The 10,942-nt window shown below is 38.9% G+C and overlaps 1 protein-coding gene across 4 annotated transcripts in view; it reads right to left on the reverse strand.

The window, feature by feature from the left end:
• Positions 1-10,659, reverse strand: part of Ssx2ip (SSX family member 2 interacting protein) — a 35,176-nt gene extending 24,517 nt beyond the window's left edge. For all 4 annotated transcript variants that reach the window (XM_071617990.1, XM_071617989.1, XM_027935150.3 and 1 more), the window contains exon 1: positions 10,571-10,659. The gene's annotated coding sequence lies outside the window, so the exon portion shown is untranslated. The remainder of the gene's footprint in view (positions 1-10,570) is intronic.
• Positions 10,660-10,942: the final 283 nt, after the last annotated feature.

A 10,942-nucleotide genomic window follows, 5' to 3' on the forward strand; every position in this document is an offset into this window, starting at 1 on the left:
ACACCTTGATGGAAACCTAGTGAGAGATTCTGAGCCACAGGCACCCAGCTAAGCTGTGCCCAGATTCCCGACTCACAGAAATTATGAAATAGTAAATGCTTGTTAAATTGCTAAATTTTAGAGTAATCTGTTATACAAAAATAAACGAAGCATATGAAAAAAATGTATATATGTATGTCTCTAAGTCCCTTCTAAAATTTACTCCATAATTACATGTCTCCTACTGAAACAACTAAAAATTGTATTATACATTTCAAATGCAAATGATCAGGTTTAAAACAATATCATCCACTATGCAATTAATCATCCCACGTTACAGTTAAATGCCTCCCCCACTATTTTATGAACTTCTAGAGGGTAGGGAATGTACTCATCTCTGTAGCCACATTCCCCATATATAGCAGGTGCTCAATAAATCTCTACAATGAACTGAGTCTCACACATGACACTTCAAATTCTGTGCCTATAGCTATGTTTTCTTTCACCCATCCCCAAACTAATGCTTTTTCACAACATAGCTCAACCACCAAACCCTGCACAGTCTTCTCCAACTACTCCAGCCCATAAAACTTTATGCTATACCCTCCATATATTTACTAGATAGGAGCTATCTGTGAAAGATAAAACAAAGTACCATACGCTTATATTTCTACATTCCCTCCCACCAAGCTTAACAGAATAGTCAGTGAATACTCAAGAAAATAACTCATCATAAATCCACTCATTCTGGAAAGTAAACAAGATAAAGGAAAAACAGCAATGGAAAAGATGCAGAAGATGAGTCAGTCCTTTGGGGGGGGGGAAAAAAAATAAAGGCATTAATCTTGATTCCATTTCTCCTATCCTTGTTATCCTCCAAATTTCAGAGTTCAGCTGAAACACAGCATCTTTTTCTTTTTTTTTTTTTTTTTTAGTTGTAGTTGGACCCAATGCCTTTATTTTTCTATGGTGCTGAGGATCGAAACAGTGCCTCACCTGTGCTAGGTGAGCACTCTACCACTGAGCCACAACCCCAGCCCCCCCCACCCCCAACACAGTATCTTGATTCCCTTTACAGGTTACACTATTTTAAGTGTTCTTTTCAAGCTCTCTTGCAATTCACTTGAGAAGGTACAATGCCCACCTAATCATAATTCTAAAACCAACTGCAATCAAGTGTCAGGAAATAATAGCTTTCGGTTGTACATAATAACATTAGACCACCTGGGCTTCTAAATATTGCACAGGATTTTTTACAAACAGCTAAAGGTTGTTTTTTGTTTTTTTGGGGTTTTTTTGCTAAAATATTACAAAGTTATAGTTCTCAAACTGTTGGGTTAAGAAAATAAAATTGTTAAAAATAAATCTTTAAACATTAGTCCTATCTTACAAGTTCAGTCATAAAACTTGAGAATTTAGTTATCTGCATATTTTAAATGTTATTATAACTACCAAAATGAAATATGATTATTTAAAATAATACCACCTTCTACTATAATTTTGTCCCAAAAGGGACTATAACTTTCAATTCCATTGCTAATACTTCTGCTAACTTAAACAAAACTACTGAAGTATGTATATTGGTAAGAAACACATATAATTCAATCTCTTAGAAAATCTACAAATTCAAAATCTATAAATTATTTCATCTGTGTGGTATAATTATATAGATATTTTCCAAAAATGAATTAATCTTAAATAAAATTTTAATACATACCAAAACAACCAAAATTCAAAAATTGCTATTATCCTAATAATTTGCCTTCTTGTTGAGTTTGTAGCTATTAGGTGGCTTCACAGTTGGAAAACACAGGGCAAACAATGCATGGCTCCCTCACAGGCCTGGGTCAACAGACTGGAGTCACATCCTGATTTAGGTCACTTATTGCAAGACCATCTCTCCAAGCTGGTTTCCTCACCTGTAGAATAGGAGTGATAATACCTATTTCTTAAGGTTGTTGTGAGTGTTTAACATAACTGGTGGAAAACTAAGTACAGTCTACTAATTTAATATACACATGTGCCAGGCACTGTTTATATGTATTATGAAGTCAGTCCTCACAACAACCTTGTAGTATATTGTTTCCCTTTTACAGATAAGATTGAAGCAGAGAGGTTAGGCAATTTGCCCAAAGTCATAGAGCTAAGGAGGAGAAAAATCAGGATTCCAACCCCACCCTAGAGTGCAGAGACATTCTCTTAAGGGTCCTGGTCCTGGTGTGTGGTGGGGGAGAAGCTTTGGTCCCAACGCTGCCTTAAAAGACAGGACCTCTTACTGGATCTTCCAATTGGGCAAAGAGATTGCATAAAACAGTGCAAAGCACAAATTATGGTAAAACATTTCATGTGTATCCCTTTGGGCTAAGGGATACAATCACAGCCAAGCTCCTAGCCAACACCTGTCATTACAAAGCTACCTTAGATTAAGGAACAAGGAGCTACATGCTGTACTTTATAAACTCCTTACATACCATACCCTTCAATGATTTATTGCTGCAGTATGAGAAACAGTATGGTTATGGTTATGCACTGGATGCAAAGTCAGACCACCTGGTTTCAAACCATAGCTCCACCACTTACAAACTAAGTGATCCTGAACAGAAATCTCCTCTGGGCCTCATTTTTCTCATCTGCAAAAGGGGGATAAAAACAGTCTTTACCTCAAAGGATTATTATTGTGGTCAAACAGTAAATTTAGTTAATAATTTTATTTAATAACTTTTAAAAATAATCTTATACATATAAAGGACTTAAAAAAAAAGTTCTTGGGTACAAGGTAAGTGCTCAATAAATGTTAGTTATTATTAGCTATTTCACTAACTTGGAAAGGTTTCCAAACTATGTTTGGTAACTTAAAAGGTTGCAAAATAATACCTAACTTGATTTTATTTGGTCTTTTAAAAAAATCTAAAATTATACATAAAATATATATTTTAAAAATCTGCTCCATAAATTTATAAGTTTGCATGTGAACAGAAAAACAAAATGGAAAGACCAATCTAGAAATAAAAAGGGGAGAAACAGGGCAGTACTTTCCATTTAAGAAATAGGACTTTTCTTCTCTTCCACTCTCCCTCCTCCTCCCTAATCTCTCCTCCTCCCTAATCTCAGGGGAAACAGGATTATCTTTCTTCCCCATCCTAAGCAGAGTTATCTGTCCTTGAGCACACACCCACCACAGGAATGAAGCCAAAGGCACCAGAGGATCTCAGGAATGACTACCACCCAAATTAATAAGTGAATTACAACTCCCAACAGAGAACACTGGGAGTGCAGCCTTAGAGTCGCCTCTTTAGAAGCAGCCTGTTCCTGCTGATGGGCAGAGTCACACAGCCTCTGGGACAGGAATCCCCAGTGTTTCTTCTTTGCTAGCAAAGCAATAAAACTTATTTTCCCCTTTTCTCAAAACTGTGTCCTTGCTATTGGATTGTTATCAGGAACAAGAACTAGGCTTTTCAGTTAACACTTTCATTCTATTCTCTATGTACATTCACACACAAACACACACACACATTATGGGTAATTTTTACTCTTTTTGGTTCTTTCCGAATTTTCTATAAGTGAATGTGTTTTCATATAATGAGAAAAAAAATATGGTGGCAATAGTAAGGGCGATTACGGTGATGTTAGGCAAAGGCAATGGGGATGAACTGCACCTCTCTCAACCTCCAAAGCTAACGTTAGAAAGGCATAAGTAACGAAAATATATTTTCAGATGATCTAAACACACAAAAGCAAGCAGTTCTTTGGGCAAAAACTGATCAGAAATTATACAAATGTCTGAGAGTTATGGAGATAATTGATAATATAGGGGAAAACAACTTTACCAGAGATCTACAAAAATATAAGCAATTATATTTCTTGACATTTATTACCACATTCAGTCAAACAAGTAAGCAAGCATAACTGACAAGGATGTTGTAGACTGTATCATTATTGTAATGACAAAAAGTGAAGACTAGGCATCAGAGAAACAGCTAAAATCCAAAATATATGGAATAGTCAAAAGCAGCCCAACTCTGGGATAATTAAAGAACAGAATAGATCTGCACGCACAGAAGATTAATGGAAACAGTATGATCACCACTTTTGAAAAATCAAACTACCTATACATTTAAGAGAAAAGTCTGAAAAAGTTACCAATTTTTACAAATATCACTCTTGGGGATCAGATGATGTTCCTAGCTTCAAGGAGGGGTGGAAGACCAAGACCTTTACTTTATACACTTTTATGCAGCTTGAATGTGTTAGGAGACATGTATAATTTTGTGCAATTTTTAGAAGCAGGGGTTCAAGCAGAGTTAAAAATGAGATCCTGTGTGTGAAAGCACTCAGCTTAATCTCAACTGCAACATTACTACATGGATGTCCGGCTATCAAAACATGTCTATGGGAATGTCTTTAGGAACATAGTCCATCAGGAACACGGAGATCCAAAACACAGAAGCCAAACTTTCCCCAACTGTTATGAAGAATAAAGTCAGAGTACCAGCAGACCTAGCAAAGGTGGGACTCTGCCCTAGTTCAATTAATAATCCATCTTGGTAGGAGGAAAGGAGGAGGGAGACTGACTTTTATTTATAACCATTACAACTTTCTTCAAAAAGGAATGTTTTTACTCTATTAACTGTCCATGAATCAAGCAACTAAGATGCATTTCTGCTTCAATGGAAAGGTTCATTAAATCATATATGGCACTTAAGAATCTATGCACAACATCTGATATTTTGTTTTTCACTGACTTTCCACTGGTAATGTATTCATCTGTTTTCGTCCTGTTTCTTCAACTAAACTGTTAGTTCAATTTAGTTCAGGGCAACCTCACTTCAGGAAAACTGCACAGAATACTGAAAGAGCAACAGACCCAATGTCAGGGCCTGTGGTTCTCAGCAACATTTCCATCACTTAAGAAGCAAACTTGAACTGATCATAATTTCTTTGTTTCAGTTTCCACATCTGTAAAATTAGGAGGTTAAACTAGATGATCTTTAAAGAATTGTCTGTTCTACTATGATATTTACACTTGTCATGGGATCTAATATGAAATTGAGACTATTACATTTATATTACAATTTTTTCTCCACATTTTTATAATAGAACATGTACATATTATCTTCACAACTCAATGATTAATAGAGATTTCATCTAATTTTAATAATATAATAAAATTTATTAAGCAAATACCACTTACTTGGAACAATTTTAAGCATTTTACATGCATTTACTTATTCAATCCAAATAGATACTTTCCCCCATTTACAGATGAGGAAACTGAAGCCCAGGGAGTTTTCTTGTCCAAGGTTACACAGCTAGAACACAATAAAGTTAAAGATTCCAACCCTGGTAGCCCAGCACATTTAACCATGACACACTACTATATCTACTGCAGGAGAGGAGAGTATGTACACTACACCAGCTGCTATTTCTGGATACAGGTACTCTTTTCTAGCATATCACCCTGATGCTAGATTTCAATCAGACAGAAATGATTCCAAATGAATAACCAGAATGTGAACTATCTAAAAGTAGGAAACAATATTAAATGTAGCTATTAAAAAAAAATTTTTTTTAAATCTAGTGACTACAGAACCCTAATTGCCAGGCTTTTCTAGAATTACCATCCCCCTTCACTTTGTGTTTCCAGAACACCATGCAGTGACTTTTACAATGTAGATCTAACTAATAAAACTTCTCTTCCATCACTTAAGTGGAGTTCCAAATCAACAGACATCATCATCCTCTTTGTATGGGTTATGCTTACTGATGATTTATATTGTACGTCCTACATACAGTTATATTCTAACTCTATGAATACAGAGCAGAAAGAATGTTGAAGTTGCTATCTTTCCAATAGGATTGCACAACCAAATTGCAAATAATTAATAAGACTGATAAACTACAGACAAAAACCTTATCTGTCATGGATTATAAGTGGCCACTCTCTAAACTAGATATTTTTAAATCATATTTAGTCATACAAGTCCTTTAGAACAATATTCTGCCAATCTCCTCCAAACAATGTTTCCAAAATTAGCACCATTTTTAGTATCCCTGGTACAAAAACATTTTTTAGCGATCACATATGCCAGGAACTACATAAGTAAGTTGTCTAAAACTTCGCTTTTGCAGGGCATGATGGTGCATGCCTGTACCCAGCAGCTCCAGAGGCTGAGGCAAGAGAATTGTGAGTTCAAATCCAGCCTCAGCAAAAGGCAAAAGCAAGGCGCTAAGCAATCATTGAGACCCTGTCTCTAAATAAAATACAAAATAGGGCTGGGGATGTGGCTCAGTGCCCCTGAGTTCAATGGCTGGTACCAAACAAAACAACAACTTTGCTTTTTATCCCCCACCCTTTTTTTACATAAAGCAAACACTCCTTTTATAAATAATATAAAAATATAGTAAATGGGAAAATTAATGGTGATGGGTCGACTGGCTGACTTAACCAGTGACAATGAGGAGAGTTGAAGATACAAACTATAGAAGTCAGACTGACAACATGCCTAATATACAAAGGGAAGGCATTTATTTTCTCATGTAAAAGCCTACCTTTGGTACTTAACAGAAAATACTGTCATTTAAGTAGAGAGAACATAGGAGTAAGATTACTAAAACTGCATTTGGGTATGTGGATAATAATGAGTGCAGTGAAGAACTTACTGAGTTTAGAAATGCCCTCACCATATGTTCAAATGGGGGATAAACTCTAGGGCTTGGAGACCAAGAGCCATTTGAGCAGATTAAGGAGTCATCAAGTCATCACCCAATCCTTGAATCAGTGCACATTCAAATTATAGCACTTTTATATCAAATAGAAATACTATACATTCAATGAATATAACTTATTTTTCCAGGCATGGTCAGGATATTTATCAAATCATCACAACCCTATGAAGTAGGTAGCTGTATTACCATCCTTCAAAAATAAGACAGCTAAGGAACTGGGTTACATAGCTAGTAGTTTGGTAGGCAACCAAACATTTGATTCAATATGAGAAAGGGAAGGGAAACATGAAGCAAGTTAAAAACTGTAGAATTTTAGTTAGGACTATTCTGATTGTTTATAACTGGTTACAGTTTAATTTATGTTATGAACTTGTTGTTGTTGTTGTTGCTAACCTAAAAAACAATTTATATCTCTTCTCATCTCAGGCTCCTGCACTGCTAGAACGTGAGGTTTTTACGCATTCTGATTTTGTAATACATAATAATTTCTCCTAATGGAGCTGTATCTTATTTATGTTTGAACCCTAATCCCCAAGTCTTAACAGTAGAAGATACTCAAAAGAAGTTTTTTACCAGTGGTCCACTTTATGCTTTGAATATAACCCTTGCTGCTCTGCCACTGCAATTTATTTTTAAAATGGACATGTTTCTTTCTCTTCCTCTCTCCCTGTTCCTCCCTAATCTCTCCCCTCCCTAATCTCAGGGAAAACAGGATTATCTTTCTTCCAGAGCCTAAACTGAGTAATCTGTCCCTGTACACATCTACCATAGGAACAAGTAGCACAAACTTTGCGGATGGCGATCTCCCAAAGTAACAAGTGAATTACAACTTCCAACAGAGAACACATGGAATGCAACCTTTAAATCACCTCTTTAAAAGCCCCCGGTTTCTGCTGATGGGCAGAATCACAGCCTCTGGGACAGGAGTCCCCTATCTTTCTCCTTTGCTAGCAAAGCAATAAACCTTCTTTTTCTTTTTTCTCAAAACTGTGTTTTGAGAAAATCACTATTGGATTGGCATCAGGGACAAGAACTGAGCTTTCAGCAACAGTTTGTTGTATGATTAATTATTCCTGCTTTTCGAAAGTATCTGATCCTTTAATAAAATATTTTTTTAAGTCTAACTGCTATGTAAAGTTAACTTCCAATATTATTTGGATTGTCAAAGTTAAGAACACTTTGGGTCATTCAAATTATTGACTGTGGTGGATAGACTCTTCTAAAGTAAAAAGTAAATATAATTCCCATAAACAAAACCTTTTAAAGTTTCCTTATTGCCTACCGGTCAAAGTTCATAGCACCATTCTTGAACTTTACCACAAACACAATCCACCTAGGGCTAACCAAACCACCTGTAATTCTTCAAACATATACTGCTGCAAAATGCACCAGCTGCTTGGTGAAGTTCCCTTTAGTCAAGGCTCAGCTGAAATTTTCTAATGCCTTCTACATCAGCATTTTCTCCCTTTTTTCTCTACTACTCATCTTTCTATTCTCAGGTCTGGCAAGTAGCAGCTTATTAAGTGTTTAATGCTATTGAAAGAATGATTACAGCCTGACTTGGTAAATCTGCTCGTACTACATAAAATATTGGCCCACCATCAAAAGGCATAACTCTAGGCTGTTTTCCATTATTAATAAGAATGGTATTTCTCTGTTCTACCTTATAAACTCATGAAGATAGCTTGTACCTTCATTACCAGCTAAGTACATCATTACATACAAAACAGTTCCACATAGTGTCAAAACTTCTTTTATGTCATAAGCAATTGGTCAGACCAATAATGCATGTTCACAACCATCAGAAAAGTTACAGAAAAATATCACTTAAAAGTTGTCTCTTTTTTAGATCGGTCTCAATGTTACCAGGCTGGTTTCAAACCATCTCCCTGCCTCAGTCTCTCCAGATGTGTGACTATGCACATGTAACACCAGTCAGTACTCTCCAGATGTGTGATTATGCACATGTAACACTCAGTCTCTCCACATGTGTGATTATGCACATGTAACACCACACCCACTTATTGCTCTAATTTATGTGAAATGGATTAAAAGCACAAAAACCTGAGGTAATGTCTTTTCAGCTTTTTATCCAAAGGTACTCAAATGTCTACCTTTTTAAAACTGTGTCACAGCCAACTTTGGCCAAAGAGCAGACTTTATCAAGTTTTAGAAAAGCCTAAGTAACTTTGTGTAGAATTTAAGACCTATGGAAAACACTCTGAACAGTTAACATTTTAGTTTTCTTATATATCTGCCTCAGCATGTTTAGAACATAATGTGCTTAACAAGCCTTGTCACAAGGCGCAATGTGTGATGAGATCTTCACATTTCATCCTAGAATAACCGGTCTTTGCAGTTATCTTCAAGCTGCTTCACCCACGTTCTTTAATCCTAGGGTTATTATTTTCACTGTACAGATGGGGAAAGAGAAGGGAAGGAAGGGTATAAAATGACTTTGCTTTAGAAGCCCAGGCAGTCAGGAGAAAAGCCTTCCTTTTAACTGTATTAGTTTCTACTCTTTTTCTCAAAGAACAATTTTGTTTGAGAAACTTTCATTGGTAGCAGGTACAAGGGTGTCAAATTAGGCACCTTTGTTTGAATGAACAAATAAGGTAAGCTTCCTAGGCCTATGATAGCTCTAGAATGAGAAATTTAATGGATTGTTTTGTGTAGTTCATAAATATACCTATAACTTTCAAAATTTCAAAATAGCTTGATCTAAACTTTAAAGGCATTTCTTTTCTCTCCAGAGCACTAACTAAAATTTTCAAATTTTATTGTGTCCTAAATGTGTCAAGTTATCCAGACCTTTCTAGTTCAGGATCAAATTATAAGGCTGCCAGGATTTTCTTCCCCTGTTCCTCCTCAACCAGAGTGCCATAGCACCTCCCCATTCATAATCAACCTGGGACCTAAATTCTGATGTGAATAGCTAAGGAATCCCAGCAGTTTCTAAGTCCAAGAAGCCCTCACCCTTAGGCTTCTGAACCACCCTCTCCAAATCTTCAATCCATTATATGACAGAAAAGGGAAATATGTCTCATCAGTCAACAAAAACTATCGTGTTTCTAATAATGAGTTTGGCATTCACAACTGTGAACCCTGAAATAGAGTATTAATATAAAAATTCCGATAAGTGTGCCGAGAGCAAATTATTTAGCAGATGCTACTTTCTGGGCCCAAGTGACTTGCATAACAAGGCGACTAGCACAGACTCCAAGAGGTGCAGGGAGCTCACAATTTGTTTTACTGTACTTTACTGGAAAATTCTAAGCCAAAATATTTCTCAAACATTCCTGCCTCTTGAATGATGTAAACTCTTCCCCGAGACCTTTAGCTCTCTACCCGGGTGTTTTTCCCCTTGCAGGAGCCACTGGCCACCCAATAACTCATTTTAACGACTGCCTCTTGCGGCTGGCACTGACAAATCGCTGAAGCCCGCAAGCCCTACCGCCTCTAAGAAGCCACTGCAGCCCCAAATTGGCCAACCCCTCCTCCCCCATGTCTCCGCGTCGCTCGTCATCCCCAGCCAGGCGCCACCCTAGTTCCATCCTGGAGAGGGTTTGGGGCGACCCAACCGGAGCCCTCTCGTGGGCGCAATGCTCAACCGCCAGCAGGAATGATCCCGGAGCTGGCACCTACCTCCTGCTCCAGACGCGGCGAGAGCCAACACTCGCCAGCACCCTCCAACGGCCCCAACGGCCGCCGAGCTTCTTGCCGAGAAGCTGGGCGCCCAGCAAGGTGCCAGTGCACACCTCCAAGCCCGCCCCCACACCGACCCGCCTGCCCCCAGCCCCGCCAGCCCCAGCGCCCCCTGTCGGGCCGAGCATGTCACAATCCCGCCGAGGGGCGAGCTGCTCACCGTCACAGCCCCCGGGAGCGGCGGGGAGTCACCGCTCGCGGTGTCCAAGAGCGGCTCCCGCAGCCCCGCGGGCCCGCACAGGCGCGGCGGGACGCAGCGCCTCGCGCCGACCGCCCCTCCTCCGCCGCGGGCTCCCGCCTTCCCCGCCCCAGACCGAGCTGCGCTCCTCCCCTTGCAGCCGCCTCCCAGCCCCCGGCAGGTTCGCGAGGTTCCCACCCCGCCCCCGCACGCCGGCGCCGCAGGCTTGGCCGCCGCCCATTGGCTCCGCTAGTTGCTAGGCGATGAACAACCGCGGCCTGCATTGGTCGGGTGGGTGCCACCGAGCCTCCTCCTCACCTCCAAAAAAACCCAGAGAAAAAGAAAACCTTATCC

This window comes from Marmota flaviventris, chromosome 10 (assembly GCF_047511675.1).
Source record: "Marmota flaviventris isolate mMarFla1 chromosome 10, mMarFla1.hap1, whole genome shotgun sequence".
NCBI lineage: Eukaryota > Metazoa > Chordata > Mammalia > Rodentia > Sciuridae > Marmota > Marmota flaviventris.